Source organism: Macrobrachium rosenbergii, chromosome 56 (assembly GCF_040412425.1).
Source record: "Macrobrachium rosenbergii isolate ZJJX-2024 chromosome 56, ASM4041242v1, whole genome shotgun sequence".
NCBI lineage: Eukaryota > Metazoa > Arthropoda > Malacostraca > Decapoda > Palaemonidae > Macrobrachium > Macrobrachium rosenbergii.
In genome coordinates this window covers 14,551,802-14,566,642 of record NC_089796.1, presented here as the reverse complement: position 1 = coordinate 14,566,642, position 14,841 = coordinate 14,551,802, and the positions used below count along the sequence as shown (strand labels likewise).

The 14,841-nt window shown below is 35.6% G+C and overlaps 1 protein-coding gene across 3 annotated transcripts in view; it reads right to left on the bottom strand.

Annotated features, from left to right (window-relative positions):
* LOC136836260 (ubiquitin-conjugating enzyme E2 W) overlaps positions 1-14,841 on the bottom strand; it is a 429,437-nt gene that overhangs the window by 117,878 nt on the left and 296,718 nt on the right. Inside the window, exon 1 of one of the 3 annotated variants that reach the window (XM_067100266.1) lies at positions 7,242-7,387. The exons of the other annotated variants lie outside the window; for them this stretch is intronic. The gene's annotated coding sequence lies outside the window, so the exon portion shown is untranslated. Of the gene's footprint in view, positions 1-7,241; positions 7,388-14,841 lie in introns of those variants that run through there. 3 annotated transcript variants of the gene reach the window in all.

Below are 14,841 nucleotides of genomic sequence, written 5' to 3'. Positions count from 1 at the left end.
GAAATTCAAGCTTCCAAACAATGTTGGTTTAACCCTCCCACCGCAGACCCCACACTGAAGCAGTAACTGGTCATGATACAGAGCCAGTGATTTTTCGTCGCCTTGGGGTAGACGAGAACCCGTGATATCTGAGTGGCACGCCACGACGCTAACCACTACACCAGCGGACCAGCGTAACTTGACTAACCTTTTGAATGTAGGGATAAGAAACACGAAAAAGGAGGAAAGATGTGAGAGTTTGAAAATGATTGTTAGAGGAAGCATTTGAAAGTGAATGTTATAACAATTAGCAGGGGCAATGGTGTGATGACCAATGACAGCCTAGAAAACAAAACAAGGGTTGTCAGTATAGACAGGGTTACAGAAAGGGCGAAGAAAGGAAGTAGAAGGGTCTCAACAAAAGGTTTAGAAGTCAGGAAGAATGGCCTCAATAGCAGTAGTTGGAATGGACAAAGGAATAGCCAAGTAAACACTCCTTTATGAAAATGGGAAGGATGCTGAATACCAACAAAAGATTCGAAATAAATAAAAAAAGATTAAGAAGGTGAGAAATGAAGAGAAAAGTTAAGTATACCTTAGTTTAACCAGACCACTGAGCTGATTAACAGCTCTCCTAGAGAGGGCTGGCCCGCAGGATTAGATTTATTTTACGTGGCTAAGAACCAACTGGTTACCTAGCAACGGGACCTACAGCTTATTGTGGAATCCGGACCACATTATGAAGAGAAATGAATTTCTATCACCAGAAATAAATTCCTCTAATTCTTCATTGGCAGGCCGGAGAGTCGAACGCTGGGCCAACAGCGTGCTAGACGAGAGCTCTACCCACCCCTCCAATGAAATACTACATAAGAGATACAAATGTGGTATCAAGAAGGCACTGGCTAGACAGAGGGTAAGACGTTTGGAAATGGAGAGGTTTTAGTATTCAAGAAAAGCGAGACTGCTACAAGTCAGAGGTGAGTGGTGCAGTGTACACGTACGATAAACATCCTAGTGCTGATTAGCTTTTTGCCTTGCATGAGAAGCAGCTGATGTTAAAGTCTTCTACACTGAAAATTCTTATAAGAGTTTGTATGGGATAAATATGTTAAGTGAGTTATTCCACAAGCCATCCCCTGTTATATGTATGTATGTATATTTTTGCATATACACATACGAGTGTATATACAATATAAATATATGTATATTGTACATACACTCGTATGTGCATCCGTACCTACTCCAAGAAACATTAATACACAACGCTTTCATAGTCAGAAACTACGCAATAGCCCAAATCAATGCATTTAATCTGTAAACTACGGTAAAGGCTCCAAAACTCTGAAGCCAACTATATAATGAAAACCAGTTCGAAGGTTACATGCCTCATAAATACCAAAAATATGAATATAACTGCAATTAGACATGGAATTCGCCTTTGGTGCAAAAATGGAACGATAAGGAAAAAAGTACAATTTAGCAGAGACCGCGGGAACATCCATTCATCACCGACAATATGGGTCACGCCTTAGAGCTATTTTGCCCCTTGGAAGTCCTCTATATCATGTGACTATTCAGATAAGGAATGAAATGAATAAGGCTGTTACGATCTTCAACCCCTCCCCCCCTAGCTACTAACAACAACAACAACAACAACAACAATAATAATAATAATAATAATAATAATAATAATAAAAATAATAATAATAATAATTATTATTATTATTATTATTATTGAAAGAAATCGCTGCACCGGCTGCATTGATCTTGCATAGAGTCTTCTCTATTTTCCTTATGCAAGATCAATGCAGCCAATGCAGCGATTTAATTTTGCAAAGTGTCTTGCTTGAAATAATAATAGTAATAATAATAATAATAATAATAATAATAATAATAATAATAATAATAATAATCCTGCAAAGCAAACATCACTAATAATCTCATTAATAATTAATATGATAATAAACTGAAAGTAGGGCAACAATAACAATAATATTCATAATAATGAATAATAATAACATTAAAACGGGAGCAACGATGACACCCTAACACTAACAATAAAGTGGGGGCAAGACACTAATATAAAATAAAGTGAACAAAAAGTAATAACAATGATAAACTGGAAGATAACGACAAGAAGAATCATTTTGCCGATAAAACTTTATTATGGCGCACTTCCCTTCATTACAGGTTAACAGTCTTTCGTGTTTACTGGTCTCAAGGTCATTCTCCCTGGTCTGTGTTCGAGGCCGCTCAGCACTCAAGGATTTATTTAACCAGCAGTTGCGAGAATATCTCACGTTAGTCTTTTTAATACTTTATATATTTATAAAGTATATGCATATGTGTGGATGTATATATATATGTATATATATATATAAATGTATATATATATATATATATATATATATATATATATATATATATATATATATATATATATATATATATATATATATATATATATATATATATATATATATATATAAGCACACAATTATACAGCTATATACACGTGTGTGTGTGTATTTCTTTCCCCTTTCACAGGTAGTGGCTCTAGAAAGTATTAGCTAAACCCACCCCTTTTTTTAACCCTGGTTGCGACCACCACAGTCGTCTGACTGTCAGTTACATAATTCACTACATAATTCACTATAAAGGTCAAATTAGTTTTCCCCAATGGGAACCACAAGTACAATTTATATTCATTTGCATCCATGTTCGTTATAATGTTAGGAATGATTTACACAGCTTTAAACTGCTTTGTAATTCTCAGTAATTTCCATTCATTTCATTCCCTATTTGAGTTTTATGTTTCCAATTATATAAATATTCTTTCCGTAAAGTTTAATTCTTTTATTCCGTGTCCCACTTTCGGAGCTTAAAAGTGGTCAAAGGGGCGTTTTGAAAACTCATTAGCAGCAATACAACTATTGGCAAAATGTTTCATGCGGTCCTCACGCTCCCGTTTGTCCTAAAGCTGTGTTTCACTGACAGAAAGGTTTCCGGATATAATAATAATAATAATAATAATAATAATAATAATAATAATAATAATAATAATAATGTGAAACAAATCCACAATTATATAGTAAACTATATTACTATGCTTTTGTCTTTTACAGTACATGTAATATATTATATATTACATAATCGTGGATTTTTATTACACAAACTGTTTTTCACGAGACTGTAGATTTCTTAATAATAATAGTAATAATAATAATAATAATAATAATAATAATAATAATAATAATAATAATAATAATAATAATAATAGTAGTAGTAGTAGTAGTAGTAGTAGTAGTAGTAGTAGTAGTATTAATAGTAGTACCAATTATAACATTATCATTACCATTATTATTACCAAAATTCTGTCGTCAGTTTACTAATAACGATACCAACAGTGATTGTATTAATATTTGTCAACATAATCCTAGTAGTTGTATTAGTAATGGTAGTAATAATAGCATTATCATTACCATTAATATTACCATTACTATTGTTAGTTTACTAATAACTAACAATAGTAATAACAATACCAAGTGATTGTATCAATAGTCGTCACCATAGTTATAATAATTATCACACTAAAAGCAATATCAAAATATAATAATGGTAATCATTAACATAATAATGGTAATCATTAATTTAACAAAAGCATCAAAAAAAAAAAAAAAATAAAAGCTGAAGCCTATCCTAGACAGACGAGGAAGTGTTCAAAGCAAGCAACGAGCGATGCACAGCCGCATTCGATCAGGATTATCAAAGTTTTTTTTTCTCTCCATCGCTCGTGCTAGAGAGCGCGACTTAACTCTTAATTCCCGGCCGACGGTCTGACGGCACTGATGACCTACTGACTTTTTTTTTTCGCTCGATACATTTTAATGGTTTTTTTTTTTCGCTCGATACATTTTAATGGTTTTTTTTTCGCTCGATACATTTTAATGGGATTGATTTTTTTTTCGCTCGATACATTTTAATAGGATTTCATTTTTTTCGCTCGATACATTTCAATGGGATTTGAATTTTTGTCTTTTTTTTTTTTGCTCAATACATTTTAATGAGATTTAATTTTTTTTCGCTCGATACGTTTTAATGGGATTTAAGTATTTCTTTGCTCGATGCATTTTAATGGGACTTCATTTTTTTTTGCTCAATACATCTTAATGGTATTTAAGTTTTTCTTTGCGCAATGCATCTTTATGGGATTTAAAATTTTCGCTCGATACATTTTAATTATTTAAAAAAAAAAATTTGCGCTCGATACATTTTAATGGGATTTAATTTTTTTCACTCAATACATTTTAATGGCATTTAATTTTTTTGTTCTCAGTACATTTTAATGGCATTTTAATTTTTTTTTGCTCGATACATTTAAATGGGATTTTATTTTTTTCTTGTCGCTACATTTTAATGAGATTTATATTTTTTCTATTCAATATATTTCTATGCTATTTATTTTTTTTTTCCCGCACGATACATTCTAATGGGATTTTTGTTTTTACTCAATACATTTTAATGTGATTTAAACTTCTTTCGCTCGGGACATTTCAATGGTATTTAAAATTTTCTGTTTCGCTCGATACATTGTAATGGGATTAAATAACTGGCAATTTCCCGTGATTTAAAGAACTGACAGACTCTTTGACCTCTTCTCTCGCTTTAGCCCGCTTCCGCCTTCGCCTAATTCATAAGAATTGGTCATTTGACGGTTTTATGTCATGCTGGCAACCAAACATTTCCGTGATGCTTTTCAAGATTTAAGAACCTGTCTTTTCGGCAGACGGGTTCATGTCTCCCTGACATAATTATGCTGTTTAATCCCGTTCTGAAACATGAAGGCTTTTCGGTGCGTAATTATGTTATTGGTATTATCCCTGTCGTTTATCCATCCGCTTCTTCATAAAAATGTCATGTCATTCACCTGACGGTTTATGTCGTGCTTAAATAATTCACCAGGCAATGCAATTATGTTTTTCAAGATGATGGCTTGTGTATTATCGAGCAACATCATTAGAATTATACCTTCTCAATATGTTTTCTCATTAACAGGTACACAGTGCTATTTCAATAAAATTCCACCTTAATATCCTTCGTCATTTACAGGTAAACAATGCTATTTGATGCGTAAATATGTCAGGCTGACATAAAGTAGTGGTATGTTGAAGGATGAAAGGTCTTGCTATGTCAACCGCGTAATTTTCTTCTTAACAAATTAGAAGCTACCACAGTGGACAGTTTCTGAGAGAAGCAAAACAGCTCAGTTACATTCGACTACTAGTGCTGATAAAGAGAGGAACCCTGTACACAAAACCAAATTTAACACGTTTGTTTACATTTAACTTTTTTCAGTTCTTGTCAGTAACCTGCTCATGTCACTAGCTACGTATATAACGTTAGATCATTTCCTACCTACTCCAAAAAGTTCGCTAGCTGCCCTAATACGACAAACCTTAGAAATAATATGTATTTTACCAAGGTATACAAACCGTAGCTTTTCATATAGTGAAATTTATTTCTAACTAGTGTTGTTTCCAACCTAAAACATAGGATCCACATTTGCGATAAAAGAAAGCCTTTCAACTGAAAATACAAACTAGCAACTTCAATTTTGTGTTCTCCTTCAAAAGAAGATTCGTAGGACTCACAATGACAGTTAAATAACAAAAAATGAATGTCTAAGAACAACGCTTAAAGATATTCATATTCTTTTAACATTGCATAAAAATCCTCCTAGCCCAAACAGTTCGTATCTTAATCTGCCTTATTCTAGAAAGTTATGAATATATATAACATCAATAAAAACCACTGAATGACTCTATCCACTGGTACCTATATCAGTCCCGAATGAAAACCTTCATCACATGACATACATTCAACCGTGTTTAAAAATAAGCAAAATATCGTCTGAACGGGGTAGGCACAACAAGGGAAGGTGGGGGGGGGGCAGAGATCATTACGTCCAGGGAAGCTAAATTGGGGAGAAGTTAATCTCTCTAGGTCTTTGAAGACGTCTTCAAAGACGCCGCCGCCCGAGAGATGATGTCAGATTTGCCACCCACTCACTCTTCTTAGGTCTCCCTAAATCTTCCCAGGAGTTCACAGGTCCGGGTATATCGACCCCAGGAGCTCACAGGTCTCTTTAATTCTCTTCGGGGTTCACAAATTCCCGTAAATCATCCCAGGGTTACAGGTCTCTAAATCATCCTTGGGGTTTACATTGCCTCCCAAATCCTCCTATGGGTTGACATGCCCTCTTAATCATTCCCGGAGTTTCCAGGTATTTTAAATCCTGCCCTGGATTCAATGATGCCTTGTATCCTCTCAAGGGTGTTCACATTCTCCCCTAAATCCTCCCCGCGGTTCACAGGTTCCCCTAAATCTTCCCCTGAATTCACAGGTCCCCCTAAATCTTCCCCTGAGTTCACAGGTCCCCTTAAATCTTCCCATAGTTTCACATGTTCCCTAAATCTTCCCACGGGTTCACATATTCCCCTAAATCCTCCCCGGGGTTCACAGGTTCCCCTAAATCTTCCCATGGGTTCACAGGCACCCATCCCCCAATTCTTCTCATGCGTTCGTAGGTTCCCCTAAATCTTCCCCTGGGCTCACAAGTTCCCTGAAATTCTCCCCGTGGTTCACACATCCCCATAAATCATCCCTGCAGTTCCCAGGAGCACCCTGAATCCTGCCAAAGGTTTGCATGTCCTCCTAACACCACAATCCTTTCATTCAAACTATCCCGTCAAGTTGGTTGCGCAAAGGTGATTTCATTCTATGGTTATCTCTCCTTGACGTAAGGAGAGACATCACTAACTATAAACGGACGTCATCGCTTACGAGATACGAGTGTTGCGTGTGTTTGTTAGTTCTTGTATGTGTTCATATTCATGTTGTGTCATCTCTACGTCGACGCTCAAAGATATCAAACTCAGGAGCGTATAAATGATCGGAGATTTTACATTTCATTATTGTCAGATTTCTAGTTTTTCCATATGGATTAGAATCAACATTTCAATCTCCACAACTGTCTGTATTAAGTTTTTCACAGATCAAAGGAAATTCAAAGTCGCGACGAAGAACATCACAAGCACTGGCCTCATGAATGAGCCCCACGAGGACTAATCGTCAAACAACAACAAACGTTCTTCCAAAATGTCTATGGAACCAAAAGCAAAAAGTCACTCTGGGAGTCAGTTCTGGAAATCAGCTGAGATTCTGAGCCCAAAACATCCTCCTCTGAAAAGGAAACCCACCATCCAGCAGGGACCTCCACCACTCCACACTACCACATCCAACACAAGAGTGAAACCCTCTCGCCACGACCTCACATGGAATACTAAAGCCAAAGACTGTCAGCCTACACTCTTCAAACTCTCCCTCCTCTCTCTCTCTCTCTCTCTCTCTCTCTCTCTCTCTCTCTCTCTCTAGCTCTTTCCCCTCTTCTCCTTCCCCCTCATCTGATGTTCCTCTCCTCACCCTCTTTCCTACTTTCCAACACCAACAACCGCATGGAAGTTCCCCACCTAAAAACCTCCTGCAATAACCCAAACCCCACCCCCATTTTATCTTTCCCCACCTCATGCACCCCTAAGCCCGCCCTCCACCCACCCCCTCCCCCGCCTCCTTCTCCCACCTGACAACACCTCCTCGGAAATTCAGTTGCCTGCCAATGATCCTCGCTAGAAGTCAAACGACCAGAACAGCCACATTGAAAGAAGGATAAATGCCGTTCCAGCCATGGGAGGCTTCCGGTTCCCATGCGCTGGATGCTAACGCTGCCGACCGACGGCAGGTTCGTGGACAAGTGCCTGAAGGTAAATTACTTGGCAATCTGAGAGGCACTTCTGGACAAAACTTCCGTGATTGAGAAATGCAATTCAGATTTCATTCACCATGAAAGAAACTGAATGAAGCATGCAGGCAATGTATGCCAAACTAGGCCAAGTTGACGTACACAAAGAAAGGAAAAAGAAACACCAGGTGCCATCACCACCAAAGCAAGCAATTACTACAAACACGCTGAATGACCAATGGTGTGAAAAAGTTGCCCCATCGCTAGCTGGATTCAAGCAAGGCATCACTCGAGAGCAGCCGAGCCGCGTGTCTTGTGCAGCAACATACATCTGGAGGGCAGAAGGCAGTTGTCTCCTTTTTCGCAAACGAATCTCTCCTTCGAAGCGACGCCCACAGAGAGAGAGAACGAGAGAGCGAGAGAGGGAATTATGAATCGAAAACGATGAAAAGTAAAAGCTTTGGGGCGAACATCGCATTTCCATGTTCAAGAACAAAAAGCTCCCCTCTTCTTGTTTCTCAGCCGCGGCACCACCCCTTACACATGTAACCCCCTCGCAGGGCGAGCGGCCAATCGGGAGGCAGCATCGATTCCCTGGAATGCTAAGAGGGCGCTGTGATTGGCCGGCTGGGAGCGGCACGTCACAGATGTGGGAGGGAGGAGCCAGTGAGGGGACTGCGCTAACTCCACCCACCCAATCTTTCCTCCTTCTCTCAAGCTTTGTTTATTGATCTCCACACCACGTTACACTGGACTCTGACGCTGTCATCTCTCTCTCTCTCTCTCTCTCTCTCTCTCTCTCTCTCTCTCTCTCTCTCTCTCTCTCGTATAAAGTACACCCATACATTCAGTCAAAGAAAAAAAAAAAGCTTGCAGCCTCTAAAATATTTAAGCAAACAACTAACCAGTAACAAATTGGAATAATAATTCCGGGTCACGCACTTCTGCAGCGAATGAATCAGTGCGTAAAGCGATCTTACAGCAAACATATTCTAGAGTAAAAAAAAAAAAAAAAAATACGCCTAAAAACTTCAACAAAGAAAAAACCCAAGTGCGTTTATCACGCTGCGTGAAATCACGCGAGAATGAATGAATGACTGATTGAATGAATGAATTATCTAGCGTCGTGTGTAGAAGAAAAAACAAACCTCTAAGTAGATACAACTCGGGACTTGAACTTATAACAGACCTTAGGAATGTGTGTGTGTGTGTGTGTGTGTGTGTGTGTGTGAGTGTGAGAGAGAGAGAGAGAGAGAGAGAGAGAGAGAGTCACAGGTCACAATAAGACCTTAAAAGCCACGAGATTTTCGCTACCTCTAACCATAATTGGAAGAATGTATCCACTCTTCAGAGAGAGAGAGAGAGAGAGAGAGAGAGAGAGAGAGAGAGAGAGAGAGAGAGAGAGAGAGAGAGAGAGTTAAGAAACCAAAAAAATCTCACTCTCTCTCCCCTTCTCTGGTGACGACAAGGCTTAACTATGGCCAGAGACAAACACAAAGTGCGTCATAGCATGAGAGAGAGAGAGACAGAGAGAGAGGTTGGGGGGGGGGGGACTGCAAGAGACACGGAAGCAACTTGCCCTCAGGACATCTAACAAACAAGGACGCATCACGTATCTTGACAGCTTCCTTTCTTTTCTCAGTATACTGTACATATGCATACATACATACATATATATACAGTACATATTATATATTGTATATTATATATTATATAGATATATTTGAGATTATTGTGACAGTTGATATTATCATATGTGGTCTCTGTGTTTCTAAAACACAAAGACCACATATGGTAATATCAACTGTCACAATAATCTCAAATATTAGCCACAACTAACACGACTACTGACATCCCCTCAGAACTACTTATAAAAATAACTGCATCATGTCTGCTTTAATTACTGTTCTCGTGATTAGCGATTGATTAATGGTCAGTATTTGGTTGGGTGACCATATAGACTCTGCATATCTAACAGCGAGGTCAAGCAATCTTCTGACTGGTCAGAAACGAAGACCCATTAGCATTTATTAAACTTGCAACAAAACTTATGAGTTTGGTGTGAGTTGTTGCGTCACAATAAGACCTGTTAATGGAATGGATCAGTGCTCATTAATAAAACTAAATCATACCAAAACACAAACGATTTAAATAAAAGAATAAATATTCATATCTTCGATAGATAGGCACTTCCTGTATTTCCACTTTAAAACTGCACTCGGAAAACCAAAATCTACAGTACTTCCGCGACTGCAGTTTAGAAGCGACTTCCCATTCATAAACTCGGAAGCCATGAAGATTACTTAAGGCATTCAAGTGTTGAAACACAAACAAAAACACAAACACACACACATACAAATATTCGATTATATATATATATATATATATATATATATATATATATATATATATATATATATATATATATATATACATATATATATATATATATATATATATATATATATATATATATATATATATATATATATATATATATATATATATATATATATATATATATACACATATATTTTGTGTCTGTGTAAAGTTCATCCACTATTCTTGAGTTTTCCTTCTGACATGCTAATCAACACAAGATTTATTCGAGGACGCCTCTCTCTCTCTCTCTCTCTCTCTCTCTCTCTCTCTCTCTCTCTCTCTCTCTCTCTCTCTCTCTCTCTCGTTTAATTAAGATTAAAATGCAACTATTACTTTCTTAGTGATATTATACACGAAAGACCACGAAATAGTCAGGATGAAACAAGGGTTCTCTTGACATGAACTTGAGGATTTAGAATAGAATACATCACACTAATCTCCAGATAAACTTTACAAGGTTGGCCTTCCTCACACACATGCATACACAGAGTGATTGAATACCTGGATGCTTCACAATCAGTGGGCTTTATTTTCTGAAAACGCATTTTTCTCAAGCATACTATCTTTAACGATATACAGTACACAGGAATGTGAACACAATACTCTGTGATAAACACGCACATGTATGTGTGTATATATATACATATACTATACACACAAGCACACACATATACATGTGTATATATATGTATATAATAAATAAATATATATATATATATATATATATATATATATATATATATATATATATATATATATATATATATATATATTTTTTTATGTATATATATACACACGCACATATATATGTATATATATATATATATATATATATATATATATATATATATATATATATAATCTATTTTAATATCACATACATAAACGAACTAAACACACAAACATATAAATACCCATACTTATAACCGTAATTACACACGTGTAAAAAGAACAATTCTAGACCCTATCCTTATAAGGATGATGAAGCTAAGGAAGTGTGTATATTTACCACTTTCCGTTGCTACTGCGACAGCCCAGGCTACCCTTGCAATGCCAATTCCGAAAACCGTGGATTTAAATAAGGAAGCACAATAATTATGTAGCTCATAAAATGGTTGCTGAATTCGTGAGTTTTATTCCTGTTCTGTGTCTCTATTAGAATTAGCAGTAATTGGACAGGCCATAATTCAGAAAATCACATCAAAACTGGATTTTACTAAACTAGATGATGGCCTCAATTTGCATAGGTCGTTATACTTGTTGTGATGTAGTTTTTAAATCAGATAATAAATGTATTTCGTATCTATTACACACTAAAACACACACATATATATATTATATACATATATAGTTATGCATATATACATACATGCAGATAAATAATACATCTACATACATATGTATACATTATATATATTATATATACACATATAGTTATGTATATATACAGTACATACATACATATAAATAATATATCTACATACATTATATACATATATATATATATATATATATATATATATATATATATATATATATATATATATATTGTATATATCATCACATTACCACAGGTGAAAAATAAGACACGGGGTGAAGGTCCTGACTGGTTTCTACTTTATTTCCAAGCCATTTCCAAGTCCTTCGTCAATTTCTTGGAAATAAAGTCGAAACCGGTCGGGGCCTACACCCCATCTCTTATTTTTCACCTGTGGTAATCTGTGATAAATGAATCACGTAAAAATGTGATAATAATCATATATATACACACACAAGACTCCTACCATTCAAAAGCCAATAGCTCAACTAGCTAACTGAAATAGGACAAATATGATCCATAGAGTTTTGTAACTCGATGGCAACACAGATTAACGCTTCCATAATAATCGCTTTTTCGAACGATTCATCTGGCTGCGTCATTGTTAGGGGCTGTGGAGTCAAAAGGCAAAAATTAACAATAAATTCAACTGCTACTACTACTAGTACTACTAGCATTACTACTACCAAAAATAATAATAATAATAATATAATCATAACAACAGCAGTAGTATTCAATAAGCAAAAATATGCAAAAACAATAAATTAATGAAACTATGGGTTTTCAATCTTTTGCATGATACGTGATTAAACGGATATCGCAGCAATAATAATAATAATAATAATAATAATAATAATAATAATAATAATAATAATAATAATAATAATAATAAAAACTATGTAACCGTAGTTGTCGTGGATATGGCTTGAAAAAATGAATAAAAAAAATTTGAGCAAAATAAACACCTGAAAGCTACAGATTTCCAGCTTTATTTATTAACAGAGTTGAGATACAAAATGCAACTAAAATGTACAAAAATTAAAATTAAAAACCGCACACCAAAAACAAGTGGATATCATCTGTACAATCAGTGCATATAAACTGAAAAACCTTTCATGAACCAATGGAATTACTTAATGATAGAGAAACGAATGTTTTTCACGCCACACATTATACATACATACATACATGCACACACACACACACACATATATATATATATATATTTTTTTATATATTTCTTTCTTTCTTTCTTTTTTATACAAGAGGACTCATTATTCACTGGCAAAGCGAGTTTTTAGTTGACAATAAGTTCGTCGTCCCGTGGGCTGAACCAAACGAAAGACAATTACTGAAACTACAGTGACGCCTTTACCCAGGTTAGACTTATTATCAACTAAAAATGCCCTTCGGTAACATATATGAAAATACGTTTTCGGCCTATTTCATTAAAATACATATATATATATATATATATATATATATATATATATATATATATATATATATATATATATATATATATATATATATATATATATATATATAGCCTATATATATATATATTTTTTTAGGACTCATTCTTCAGTTGTTGTTCACCTATTCACTTTTCGGCAAATTAAAATACCTGGTTGTTCACCTACACTGGCTGTGGTTGTTCGTTGGCTGTAGTGGGTATTAACTAGGGCAGAGATGGGCATGACTAAGACCTCATAAAAAATTATAAAAATGATTTGTTGAGAACCGGAAGCCATTCCGCCAAGAATGAGGAATTTACCAACCCCCTCAAAAAAAAAAAGGAAGGAGAGAGAGAGAGAGAGAGAGAGAGAGAGAGAGAGAGAGAGAGAGAGAGAGAGAGAGAGAGAGAGAGGATTTCAGATCCAGATCTCTCGCAAAATCTAATCGCCTGCTGTCAGGCACCATGCCCACCCATGGTCAAATATTCGTAAAATTCGAGTCAGAACTTCTGGCGTATTCCTGCTAACAAACTGAAGAGCAAACAAACACACAAACAAACAAACAAACAGAAAAGTAATAACATTTTAAAATGGTACCGTAAAAATATCTAAACTATAAATCTAAAATAAACTCCAGTAAATCGTATATTCTTATTTACACGAATGTTCTACGTTGCATCTTCTCTTTGTAAACCCCATATAATGAACTGATTAATGAAATGATTTGTCTCTCTGGCGTCACAACACTCTAAAGATAGTACATAAAGCCATATGGCCATTCGATCAAATGTGGCGTCACACAAAACAAAGGTCATACCTAACGTCAGGAAATAAATACTTGATTATTCGGATGAGAACATGTAATGGGAGTATCTGGTGCTGAGAGAGAGAGAGAGAGAGAGAGAGAGAGAGAGAGAGAGAGAGAGAGAGAGAGAACGTGACGAGAATGCGATGCAAGTGATGAGAACGTGATGAGAATAAAATTAAGCCATGAGCGAGTGACGAGATTTTGATTGATGTGGAAAAAGTAAAAGTGACTGATTTACGAACTTGATTATTTTAACGAAAGTTTGATTAGCAAGAAGGAAATTTGACTGACGTGACGAGAGTGCAACACTATTACGAATGAAGTTATTAGAAGATGAAGCAATTATTCAAACTGTGATGTGAATTATGACTAAAATTACGAAAATGATGTAAATTTCGAGAAAAAACGAGAACTTGACTTATAAGAAGACTGAACCTAAGAACCGGAAACTGAAATAAGATAAGATAAATTATGAGTGCAAAAATGCGATTATTTTTTGGCCCATTTCTCCTTTTCTTATTTCTTTTTCTTTTCTTCTTTCCCCAGTCTTTTTCTTTTCCGTATCTTCATCTTTTCGGCCTCGACTAAGCGTTGAATGCAGATTGGCCGTCCTTATTTACATATAAAAAGGGGCCAATTAAAAGTTCTATGCCCTAGTTCAGCGAAGGCTTTGGTCCAGAATACATGTAAAAGTTTCCAGGTGGTAATGAAAAGATTGATGATGATGATGATGACTGATGGTGATGATGAAGATAATGATGATGATGATGATGATAAAGATGATGATGGTGATAATAATGAAGATGATTATGATAATGATGATGATGATGATAAAGATGATGATGATGATGAAGATTATAAAGATGATGATGATGATGATGATGATGATGAAGATGATAAAGATGATGATGATGATGATAAAGATGAAGATGATAAAGATGATGACGATGATGAACAAACTTAAATAATTCACGAACATAGGCTAGATTCCACGTTTGAGAGACAGAGAAAATCAAAAGTAGATGTAAAGAGATGAACAAGCAAGCAAGCAAATATTTTAACACGAACATGATCAAATTACATACGAGAAACAGGT